Source organism: Leucoraja erinacea, chromosome 6 (assembly GCF_028641065.1).
Source record: "Leucoraja erinacea ecotype New England chromosome 6, Leri_hhj_1, whole genome shotgun sequence".
NCBI classification, from domain to species: domain Eukaryota; kingdom Metazoa; phylum Chordata; class Chondrichthyes; order Rajiformes; family Rajidae; genus Leucoraja; species Leucoraja erinaceus.
This window is the reverse complement of record NC_073382.1, coordinates 73,502,375-73,514,639: the sequence shown is the minus strand read 5'-3', so window position 1 is coordinate 73,514,639 and position 12,265 is coordinate 73,502,375.

Genomic DNA, 12,265 nt, shown 5'->3' with positions numbered 1-12,265 from the left:
ACTGTTGGGTATAAATGCCGGAATAGCAAAATGGATTCAACAGTGGCTGAATGGGAGAAGCCAGAGGGTAATGGTGGATGGCTGTTTGTCGGGTTGGAGGCAGGTGACTAGTGGGGTGCCTCAGGGATCTGTGTTGGGTCCTTTGTTGTTTGTCATGTACATCAATGATCTGGATGAAGGGGTGGTAAATTGGATTAGTAAGTATGCAGATGATACCAAGATAGGGGGTGTTGTGGATAATGACGAGGATTTCAAAAGTCTACAGAGTGATTTAGCCCATTTGGAAAAATGGGCTGAAAGATGGCAGATGGAGTTTAATGCTGATAAATGTGAGGTGCTACACCTTGGCAGGACAAATCAAAATAGGACATACATGGTAAATGGTAGGGAATTGAAGAATACAGTTGAACAGAGGGATCTGGGAATAACCGTGCATAGTTCCTTGAAGGTGGAATCTCATATAGATAGGGTGGTAAAGAAAGCTTTTGGTATGCTAGCCTTTATAAATCAGAGCATTGAGTATAGAAGCTGGGATGTAATGTTAAAATTGTACAAGGCATTGGTGAGACCAAATCTGGAGTATAGTGTACAATTTTGGTCGCCCAATTATAGGAAGGATGTCAACAAAATAGAGAGAGTACAGAGGAGATTTACTAGAATGTTGCCTGGGTTTCAACAACTAAGTTACAGAGATAGGTTGAATAACTTAGGTATTTATTCTCTGGAGCGCAGAAGGTTAAGGGGAGACTTGATAGAGGTCTTTAAAATGATGAGAGGGATAGACAGAGTTGATGTGGACAAGCTTTTCCCTTTGAGAATAGGGAAGATTCAAACAAGATGACATGACTTCAGAATTAAGGGACAGAAGTTTAGGGGTAACATGAGGGGGAACTTCTTTACTCAGAGAGTGGTAGTGGTGTGGAATGAGCTTCCAGTGGAAGTGGTGTCGGCAGGTTCATTGGTATCATTTAAGAATAAATTGGATAGGCATATGGATGAGAAGGGAATGGAGGGTTATGGTATGAGTGCAGGCAGGTGGGACTAAGGGAAAAAAAGTTGTTCGGCACGGACTTGTAGGGCCGAGATGGCCTGTTTCCGTGCTGTAATTGTTATATGGTTATATGGTTATTAAAGAGTTAACAGAACAAAGAGGCAAGTCTATAGAGGAAACTGTACACAACAAGAATTTTTAATGATCTTTGGAAGTTATTAATGTAAAATTACTATTTTATTACTTTATTAAGACCATAATTAAATCATAATTATTTTTTTAATCACTCATGAGCGAATAATCCTAATTTCAAAATCTAGCTCTTTTCATGCTGGGATTGAAAATGGGTCAGTGAAATGCTCAGGCATAAAAAGTGAACAAAGTTTGGTGTGAGCAGAGTTTTGGATTCCATCGTCCATTCACTGAGTGGATGATGGAATCCCAGTCAGGAAAGCACTGAAGTCGTAAGTCCTGTCAAAGGCATAGATGAGAGTTTCTACAGGTTTTGAGGGGCAGTATGGTTTAAGACAATTTCCAAGAGCTGGAAGCTGGTGAAATGTGTCGGAAGGAACTGCAGATGCTGGTTTAAACTGAAGATCGACACAAAAAAAACAGAATAACTCAGCGGGACAGGCAGCATCTCTGGAGAGAAGGAATGGGTGACGTTCGGGTCTGAAGAATGGTCGCGAACCGAAACATCACCCATTCCTGCTCTCCAGAGTTGCTGCCTGTCCCGCTGAGTTATTGAGCAGGCTCACTGCAAACAGATCATTGCTGCCCATGGCCTGTGTATTCTCCAATTTCAGTTTGAGTTGTGAGTGCTTAATGCCCACAAAGAACACAGCGGAGTGTTGAGAAAAGTTTTGGAGATTTGAAGTCTATGTTAATTAGCTCATCTCAGTTAATTTTGTTTAGTTAGAAATACAGTGCAGAAACAGGCCCCTCGGCTCACCGAGTCCGCACCAGCCAGCGATCCTCGCACATTAACACTATCCTACACACACTCGGGACAATTTACACTTATACCAAGTCAATTAACCTACAAACTTGTACATCTTTGAAGTGTGGGAAGAAACCGAAGATCTCGGAGAAAACCCACGTGGTCACGAGAAGAACATACAAACTCCGTACAGACAGCACCCGTAGTCGAGATCGAACCAGGGTCTCTGGCGCTGCAAGCGCTGTAAGGCAGCAACTACCGCTGCACAGCTGCACCATCGTGCTGCCTTTAATGGTTCTCGTTAGAGTAGAGGGGGTTAAAATGAGATGTTTATTTGATATGTTTAAAACTAACAAGAATGTTGATGAGGTAAAGGGTGTGTACCCAGCAGTTGGAGACAGTAACACTGCGATTAAGGCAAAGGAGTCAGAGGCAACACAAGGATAAAGCTTTTTCTTCATTGAATGGTTAAGATTTGGAATGGGAGACTTACAACAACAACAACAAATATTTATACCTGCGTCACCATTTATGAGGAATTAGTTAGATGAAAAATAAAAATTGCAGATCGTATGAAAAGGCAAGGATGGAAATAATCCTTCAAAAGGGCAAGTGATAATAGATGCGTGCCAAAATATTTCATATTACAATGTTATGCATCCATCGGTTTTCATTTCAACACTGGCTGCAATGCCCTGTTATCTAGGCCTTAAATTCAGAATTCCCTCCCTAAATCATACCTCCTTGTCACTTTTCTTTAAGGTGCTTCTAAATTCCACCAAACTTTAGTTCTCCTTCTTTGCCTCTATCATTGTTTTCTCTGAAGACTTTCTTGATTTGCAAGAAAGATTTACAAAAAAAACATTAATTCTATTTATTGACTGAAGTTTCATAAAATTCGAGGGTAAAAAGGGAAGAAGGGCATTGAACCACTGAACCCCAGTCCAAGAGCCTGCAACACAATCCAAAAAAATCCACTAAAAGTCTGAATGATCTCTGACGTTGAAGGCGTTACATCCATGTTCAATCCCCTGCTCAACTGGCTTGTGTGTGCATTGATACATTTCAGAAAGGAAGGCCTGGCCCGTTCACACTGCCTGACCCTGGACCATACGTGCTAGTTCTAACATCTTTGATCCTTTCCATCTCTCTCTAATCAATATTTCATAAACAGCAATTCCAAATTTGCTCATTGTTCTGCTGTAAATTTTATAGAAGGCTCAAACAATGTTCTAGAAAACAATAAGGATTCAGTGTCACTGGGTCTTTACGATGGTCTCCTGTTATGTGCTTGCCTTATTAATAGGCAGCAGCATCTCTGTTCACTGTTGACAAGTGACGTCTGGTTCAATATTTTTCAGATCCACCTCCTTTTCAAGTAGGCCAAGCCCGAGAAAGGATTGGATGTATGTGGGGAGTTTATGGTGTGATGGCCATTTTATCTACCCATCCAACTGAAGTCATATTGCTTTAAGCACAGAGATGTTAAAATGATCCCAAAATTGGGCTTGTGCCCACCCATTGTAGCCTCTAAATGATCCCATAAGCCTGTCAATGAAGAACACTGGTGGATATGATTGTGGTGTAACTGGCAAGTACATAGTCCATACAATTGCAGCCCAGAGATGCTGCCTATGACAACTGGAACTATAATTTTTAAGGCAGCAGCAATGTGCTCTTTTCAAAAAATGACATGTGGTGCCTGGAAGTAATCTGATCTTTGTGAACCCTGTTTTAATAGTTTTGATAAGAGATTGGCTGCTCCAGCATGTTATTGCAGTGATAGAAGATAGATTTACCAATTTTTGAGAGCTTACATAAGCAACATATTTCAGATGCCAATTGTCTCAGTAAATGGCACAAATGATAAAATGCCAACTGAATCATTTCACTTACCTGAAGTAACAATTCTCTCACATATATCTGTCTATGATTGTTTTTAGATATTGTTCTTTCAGTAAGCGATTTTATTGTGTATTTTTCTTTAACAAACTGTTCAAATTATTACTAATTGTGACAAATGTGAACTCAATAAGTACATATATTTAAATATATGGTACACCAGGGCTAAACTTGCAGGAAGTATGTGGTAAAAGTCAAATAATAACTTGGTCTACTTGCCAAAGAATGGGTTGAGATGAAATCCTAAGTCGGCTTGTATCTTTGAAAGAACCTCGTGAAGATGCTGTTTCTGAAACTAGAGTGATTATTCAGAATTGGTAGCAACAGGCAGAATGGCAGTAAATGTGGACTGTAAAAGCAAGCACATTTCTCAGCAGAAAGGACCTCTTGTACGACAGCAGGAATGAACGATGAAAGCAAGCTATGAACAATAATGAAATATCATCCATTACTTCTCCTCGTTGAGAACATTGAAATAGTTTTACCCTCTTGTAATCCGTATCAAGGTCCTGCTCTAATTCATAGCATGCCCTTGTGGAAGAGATAGGAGCAGTTGCATTAGTGAATCAAGCCAAAGAAATAAATCAATTTAACAATCTGTCAGCATCAATCATTCATAGTTCACCTTGTTACTACTAGGCAGCCATGTTTCAATCAATGAGCTTGCAGAAGTCAGCAAAACATGGCAACTGTTCAAAACAAACTGAATGTTTTCATCCATAGATTTGCTAAATGTGAATTTAGAACTCCTTCAACCCCCAAACCTTAAAATATTATTGAGTCTTGATTCTTATTTGGCACTTGAAGAGTTGACCTAAAAAAACAGACAAGTAAATGTCAGCTGATTCTTTTGACATCAGGTGGCTGTTTTTTCTCATAGAATCCTTAAATGACTGCCTAAATGGTTTAAATCGCAAAATCGTGTTATTTGTCTTATAATACAAATTACCCCCAAAAGATCAATAAAGCAATGCAGTATTTTCAGGGAGCAGAGCTCAGTATTGACTTTAGGTGGATATTCATTACCAAACTTATCGACCACCGCGACTGTCATAACTTGTAGAATGAGAATCTTGCGATGCTCAAAGGATTAAAAATCTTTCACACTTTTTTAGATTTCAGACCACACTCAGAGGCTGTTAAAAAAGCAAATAAAATTATTTTATTGCAATTTGTTCAAGCACATGAAGGAGGTGGCACTAATAGTTCTGTTATGTCAAACCCTTGCTGAATCGCATCTGTCAAATGTGCAATTATTGACTGGTGCACAGTTCTGAAAGAATGGAGGATATGAAATGTCTAAGGGAAGCAAAATGGCAAAAAAAATCTGTTTGAAAAGTAGAGGGTAGAATAAGTGTATGCTGTAGAAACGTTTCGACTGAAAGTAAAAACAAATCATTGTTGTGTTTGTTCACGAGGCAGTAATTATCACTGAACAAAATGTTTCGTTTAGTTTACAGATACAATGTGGAAACAGGCCCTTCGGCCCACTGAGTCTGCACCAAATAACAATCACACGTACACTAGTTCTATGTTATCCCAGTTTCACATCCTGCAGCCCAGAGACAATTTACAGCAGCCAATTAACCTACAATCCTGCACGTCATTGGAATGTAGGAGAAAACTGGAGGACCCGGAGAAAACCCACAGAGAGAACGTGAACACTCCGTACAGACAGCATCCGTAGTTGGGATCGAACCCGCGTCTCTGGCGCTGTAATGCAGCAACTCTGCCTCTGCACCACTCTGCTGTTATGAAAACTGAAGTTGAGAGACTTCAAACCATGATAAATGCAAAGCTGATATTACATCTATTTTTAAATCTTTACTTACAATTTGTAAGCCTCCTAATACTGGTTGATCTTGTGATGACACGACGTCCCTAAGGGCTGCACTGATCCCTGTAGCCAGCAGACCAGCCAGAAGAATCCAACTAACAATGCCTGGCTGCAGGAAGACACTGCTCTCTGGGCTGAGATGAGGCCCCATTCAAATAATCCACAGCTGGGTTCAAGTAGTGGTTATTGGATCAACTCACCTACACCTGATCAGCCCGACGCCTTATAAGCCCAGGAGATGCAGTCAGAAGAGAGGGAGAGGAAGAGCTCTTATTAATTATGCCTCCCCAGTGATGATGAAGGACTGCGATCCTGTGTGGATCTAGACCTTCCCTTTACCAAAGGTCGTCCATTTTTAGATATAAACTGTATTATGTGAGCTCACCCTACTATAAGTGTCAGTGCAGTCATTGTCAACCTGGCATCATGACTGGTGGCACATGGTGGAAAATGTGGGCAGGTCTATCATGTAAATCTAATTTTTTACCAGCCCCAGGTCCAGCCCAATCGTAGTGGTCCCCAAGCCTGATGGCACATTCAGGTTCTGCAAATGATAACCAACGCCTCACCAAAGTCTCCCAGTCTGACAGCTAGCCTATGCCTTGAGTGGATGAGCTCATAGGTCAGTTGTGGTATATTTCCAAATTACACTTAATAAAAGTGTCTTGGCAAGTCCCTCTGTCACCCTCTAGAACACAGCCTTTGTCAACTCCCTCCACCCTACACGGTCCTTCCCTTTTCCTCCACGGTGGACATTATCCCACCCCACTGTTATGCCGCCACCTACAGGACAATGGGGTCATACATTGGGAGGACTAGCACACCTGCTTTGCCTCAGGTGTGCTACAGGCTTTATGTATGTGTATTTTAAATATATTGTACCTACCTCTACTAATTTCTCTGGCACCTCATTTCAGATATGCACCCATGCTCTGTGTGGAAAAGGTTGCCGCTCAGGACTCTTTTAAATCTTTCTCCTCTTACCTTAATCTACGTCCTCACATTTTAGATTTGAGGAAAAGAAAAGACTTTGATTTTTCATGTCATCTCTCCCCCCCATCATTGTTTTATAAACTTCTGTAAGATCACCCCTCAGCTGCTATGCTCCAGTGCTAAACATTCATCTTCAAGCACTGTGCTCAATATTATGTATTACTTCCACTGCTGTATGTTCTTGAACTTCGCAAATTGATGACAAAGGAATGAAAATATATGTAGGAAGGAACTGCAGATGCTGGTTGAAGATAAACACAAAATGCTGGAGTAACTCAGCGGGATAGGCAGCATCTCTGGAGTGGGTGACATATTGGGTCAAGACTCTTCTTCAGACTGAGAGTCAGGGGAGAGGGAGTCTAGTGTCCAGGGAGAGGTATGAATATTGATTTTTCTAGCTTCAAGTAGCCCTTGCTTTCCCTCTCTCTCTCCATCCCTCCCCATCCTAGTTCTCCAACTAGTTTCACTGTCCTGATTAATTTTGCTGATTGTATGCCTCTTTGTCATCTTCCCCTCGGCTAACAATGAACTGTTCTACAATCCAGCATTGTCTGCTTTGATCTGTCATTTTCACACCCTACCCTTCCATATCTGTAGACTCCCTTTCCCCAACTCTCAAACTGAAGTAGGGTCTCGACCCGAAATGTCAACCATTCCTCCTCTCCAGAGATGCTGCCTGTCCAGCTGAGTCACTAAAGCATTTTGTGTCTATCTTCAGTGATAATAAATGTCCAGGTCAGGAAGGGGTGTGTGACTTGGAGGCACCGTTGGTGTGGTAGTCGCCAAGCACCTACTGTCTTTGTTCTTTGACGTCATGGTGGTTACAGGCTTGGGAAGTTCTGTGGAATTTAAACCATCTAACTATCGTATCCCAGTTTCTCGGAAAACATCTTTCCACAATTGGGCAGGTTGTCAAGATATTCATTAGACAGTAATGAACTAACTTCCCAAGCATGTTTAAGAATAGCCTCGGTATTGAGGTGGAATGGATGATAAGTCTTCACCATCAAAACAGCTGGAAACCAGTAAGCAACTTTGAACTTCACTCATTTATACTTCAATGGAGATATCCCAAAGCTACTATCAATGAGCAAACTTGGCTCCACTGAGGTCAAGGGAAATCAATAATTTCTTGTAACTTTCAGGAACTTGAATACTATTCTCCCCGTAATGTACCCAGAAATATCTTTGGTTTAGTTGCATGAGGTATCATTGATTTTTTATTGGCATCGTACTTCATTATTAATATCTAAAAACACACTATGCTTAGCTATCTGACTGAACCGAAAATAAATACATTTTATGTATGTGGATTATAGTTTCTACAGATAAATATTTCAAACCATCACAAATGAGCGGACGTGCATATCCATTGAACTTTTTATACCATTGTTGCGAAAAAGATCTCAGATAACGGATCACTCAGCATGTCCAAAGCATTGTGTGTCATGCAGAGAATAGATGCTGAATCTCACAAAGGGTGTCAATTTGGCAACTGATCGGGACGCTGTGCTGAGAGATAAATAGAGGAAAATGATCAGCGGGGTTGGATGTTGGCCAGGGCAGTAGTTAATAGGTGTGGGAGAGAAACTCATCGAGGTCAGTCAGGCAATTAGAGAGATGAGGTGGGAATATTTTTGAGGTGGATAAAGGGGTATGTGGGTGCACCATGCTTAGATTTTCAGAAGGCATTTGATAAAGAGCCACCTCAAAGGTTTGGGAAGAAAATAAAAGCTCACGGTGCAGACATCAACAAACTGGCGAAGAAAGCTGGTAGGTGAACAGCCCAGAGTAGGCACAAAAGGGGCAAGATGAAGATGTATGTGTGGGATGCAACCTAGCCCTCAAATTTCTAGACTTTAAATAAATGCCTTGGGAAAAGTCACTAAATTATCATTGCTACATTTTGCGATACCTGAAAATAACAAAGGAAAATTATAAAGAGGATAAAAGATGACAGTAAAGGGATATAAACAAGTTAATAATTAGGTAAAAATCCAGCAAATAGAGTAAAGTGTAGGAAAATGTGAAGCTATCTGATGTGGTGGAAAAAGTTAAAAGGTATATTATAGTGCGTGGGTCTCAAAACCGTGGGCTCAAAACCGTATATTGTAGTGCGTGGGCGGGGAAACCGACGGACGGCGTCAACCCTGTCAGGTAGGGGAACCGTGCCTTGCGCAGTCACGCAGTGGCCGAGAAAGTCAATTTCGTTGACCCCAAAACGGCACTTGTCCAGGTTGATGGCCAAACCATGCTCGCTGAGCCGCTGACAGAGCTGTCGAAGGTGAGCGCAGTGTTCCTGCTGCGAGCGGCTGGCCACCAGGATGTCGTCCAGGTACACGAACACGAATTCGAGGTCACGACAAACCCTGTCCATGAGGCACTGAAAGGCCTGTGCAGCGTTTTTGAGGCCGAAAGGCATCCGAGTAAACTCGTAAAGCCCGAATGGCGTGATGATAGCCGTCTTGGGTACGTCATCCGGGTGAACCGGGATCTGGTTATAACCCCGTACCAGATCCACTTTAAAAAAAATGTGGCCCCAGCCAAATGGGCCGTGAAGTCCTGGATGTGGGGTACGGGGTATCGATCCGCTGTTGTTGCAGCGTTCAGCTGTCGGTAATCCCCACAAGGTCGCCAGCCCCCGCTTGACTTAGGGACCATGTGGAGTGGGGACGCCCAAGGGCTGCTCGAAGGGCGGACGATCCCCAAGGCCTCCATCGTGCGGAATTCCCGCCGTGCCAGACGCAGTTTATCTGGTGGCAGTCGTCGTGCTCGTGCATGGAGGGGTGGGCCGGTAGTCGGGATATAATGTACAACTCCGTGGCTGGGGGTTGCTGAATGAAACTGCGGAGTGAGAATGTCCGGGAACGCAGCCAAGATTCGTGCGTATCGGGAGTCCACGGACGCCAGTGGCTGTCCTACCGGTTGACCCAAGCGCAACGTGATCGGCTCCATTGTAGTGGCGTTGACCAAACGCTGACGCCCGACGTCCACCATGAGGGAATGTGTCCGGAGAAAATCGCCCCCGAGCAATGGTTGGGAGACGTCGGCAACGGTAAAGTTCCATGAAAAATGGCAGGAGCCGAGCACGATGGGAACCATGCGCAATCCATATGTGCGGATGGGGCTGACGTTCGCCGCGGTGAGGACGGGCCCCCGCTTACCGGAACGAATGTCGGCCAGCGAAGGGGGCAGGACGCTGAGCTCCGCTCCTGTATCCACGAGGAAGCGGGTCCCGGAGCGCCAATCCCAAGCGAAAAGGCGGTGAATTTGGCCGGCCACCGCGGGGACTATTGGCAGCCGGCCCAGGCGTTTCCCAGGAACGTGCATGGCTGGCGGCATTGTCGTGCTGCAGCACCCCAGCGCTGATGGAAATAGCACCAGCTCCTTGTGTTTGTGCTATTTTGAGCTTGCCTGCCCCTGCTGGTGGTGCCTGCAGCTTGCTGGCGCTGGACTGCAGGTGCAGTACCCCTCACTGCCGCTGGGGGTAATCGAGTGGGCCGTCGGGCTGGAGCTGTCACTCCTTCCACAGCTCCCCCGCCCCACCGGAGGAAATCGGGAGCTGCTGGGTTGACGTCATCGGTGTGCCTGCCGACGGCCAGCGCGTTGACGTCATCGGCGTGCCTGCCGACGGCCAGCGCGTTGACGTCATCCGGGCGCGTCGACCTCAGCACGACCTCGTCTCTGCTGACGCCCAGCGCGCTGACGTCATCAGGGCGCGCCATCCACATGGCGTCGGCGCGCCTCCCGAGGGCCCGAAGGTCGGCAAACGAGGCGTCGGTGAGTTGCAATCGAATGTAGGCCGGCAGCAGATGCAGGTAAGTGTACTCGAACAACAGGCACGGCGTGTGCCCGTCTAATAACGCCACCATTTCCTTTAGGAGGGTAGATGGCCGCCGGTCGCCCAGGCCCCCCATATGCAGGATCCTACCTGCCCGCTCCATCCTACTTAGTCCGTAAATTTGGAGCAGGAGCTGTTTCAGGCCGAGGTATTTATCATTGTCCGGGGGGGCTGCGAGGAAGTCCGATACTTCCTCCACCGCATCCTGGTCGAGGGCTCCCACCAGGTAATAGAAACGGGTGGCATCGACCGTGATGCCCTGCAGGTTGAACTGGGCCTCTGCCTGCTGGAACCAGATGAGCGGCCGGCTGGTCCAGAAGCTGGGCAGTTTTACGGAGACTGCGTCCAGAGACAGGGTTGGGCTGGCGTGTGAGGAGGTAGGGCTTTGTTCGGTCTCCATCATGATGCCAATGGAGCGTCGGGGGTCACCAATGTAGTGCGTGGGTCTCAAAATGAGGCAAGTAGTCCGAAGTTTGAGAAGCACTTTACTTTAATTCCTCCCGGTTCAGGGGAAGACGAAACCAGGGAAAGATGGCACCCAAACCCTGCCTTTTATACCCTCCGGCTAAGGACCGCCTCCGGACTGCACCACTCCTGTGCCGAGGGGTTCGGCAGTATAATGGGACGACCCTTAGGAGCCGCCACAATATTATCTAATTGGGGAGAGATTCCAGAGTTTGTATTTGCAGAGGGATCTGAGTGTCTGGTAAGGCTAGCGTGCAGGTACAATAAATGATTGGGAAATTTAACCGAATGCTATAGTACCGGCACCTGCTGGCGCACGCGGGTATCGAACCCGGCGTTCGGAAGCCGCAGTCACGTGACTCGGGAGGGGCTGCTGTTTTTCGCGCGGTTTCATTTCGCCAGGCAGCTGAGTGTTGACAACCGTGGTGGCCAGATGTAGCAATGTTACAAAATTTTGAGATTTAAAAAATCAAGTCAGCAATTTATCCCATCAGATAAAGCATAACAATAAGTTTAATTTGACACCTAATTCACTTTCATATCTCAAGTAATAAAAAAGTTATGGCCATTTTCATACTCGGAAATTAGCATCTTGTTCCCTATTGATTTTCTATGGACATAACAAAAAAGCTGTGATCGTGGACAGTCAAAAGCCCATAACCTTCTTAAAAATTAAGAGAACTGAATGAAATTTTCAGTTATCATAGATTGAAGCATTCTGAAACAAATATAAAATAATCTTACTTGGATGACCTGAAATTAAAGCATATAATTAGTAAGTTACCCAATTGTAGCTAATTTCAAACTTCAATTACTAGATCTAAACATCTATCCATTTCTTAATAAATGATTAACATTTTTAAATAGCCCAAGTGTCCAAATAATATTCACAAATAATTCACAATAAAACATGATTTTTTAAATCTCATTCACATCAATTTATAGGCCAAATGGAAGGAATTTAGTGTTCAATTGCTGTAAATTAAAGTAAATTTAAATCGGCTTTCTATGGGCTCCTGTGAACGCGCTGGTTTAGAACGTTCACATTGCAGTGGATTTGTGCCCTCAAGTGCCCAGAAAAATACTGCGGGATATAAAGAGCCCAAAATGAACTACTCGCTATAGAAAACTTTAATTACAGGGTTCTTAAGAAGCCCCATTTAATGTAAAAATAAGGTACGTACCTTTAATTGTTTGCTTTATAAAACCCTGGGGCTGCGAGAGATCGCGGGTTGAGAGAGTGATTTTTAAACTACTATAAATATTATACAAGGCCATAAAAACTAATAATACCTT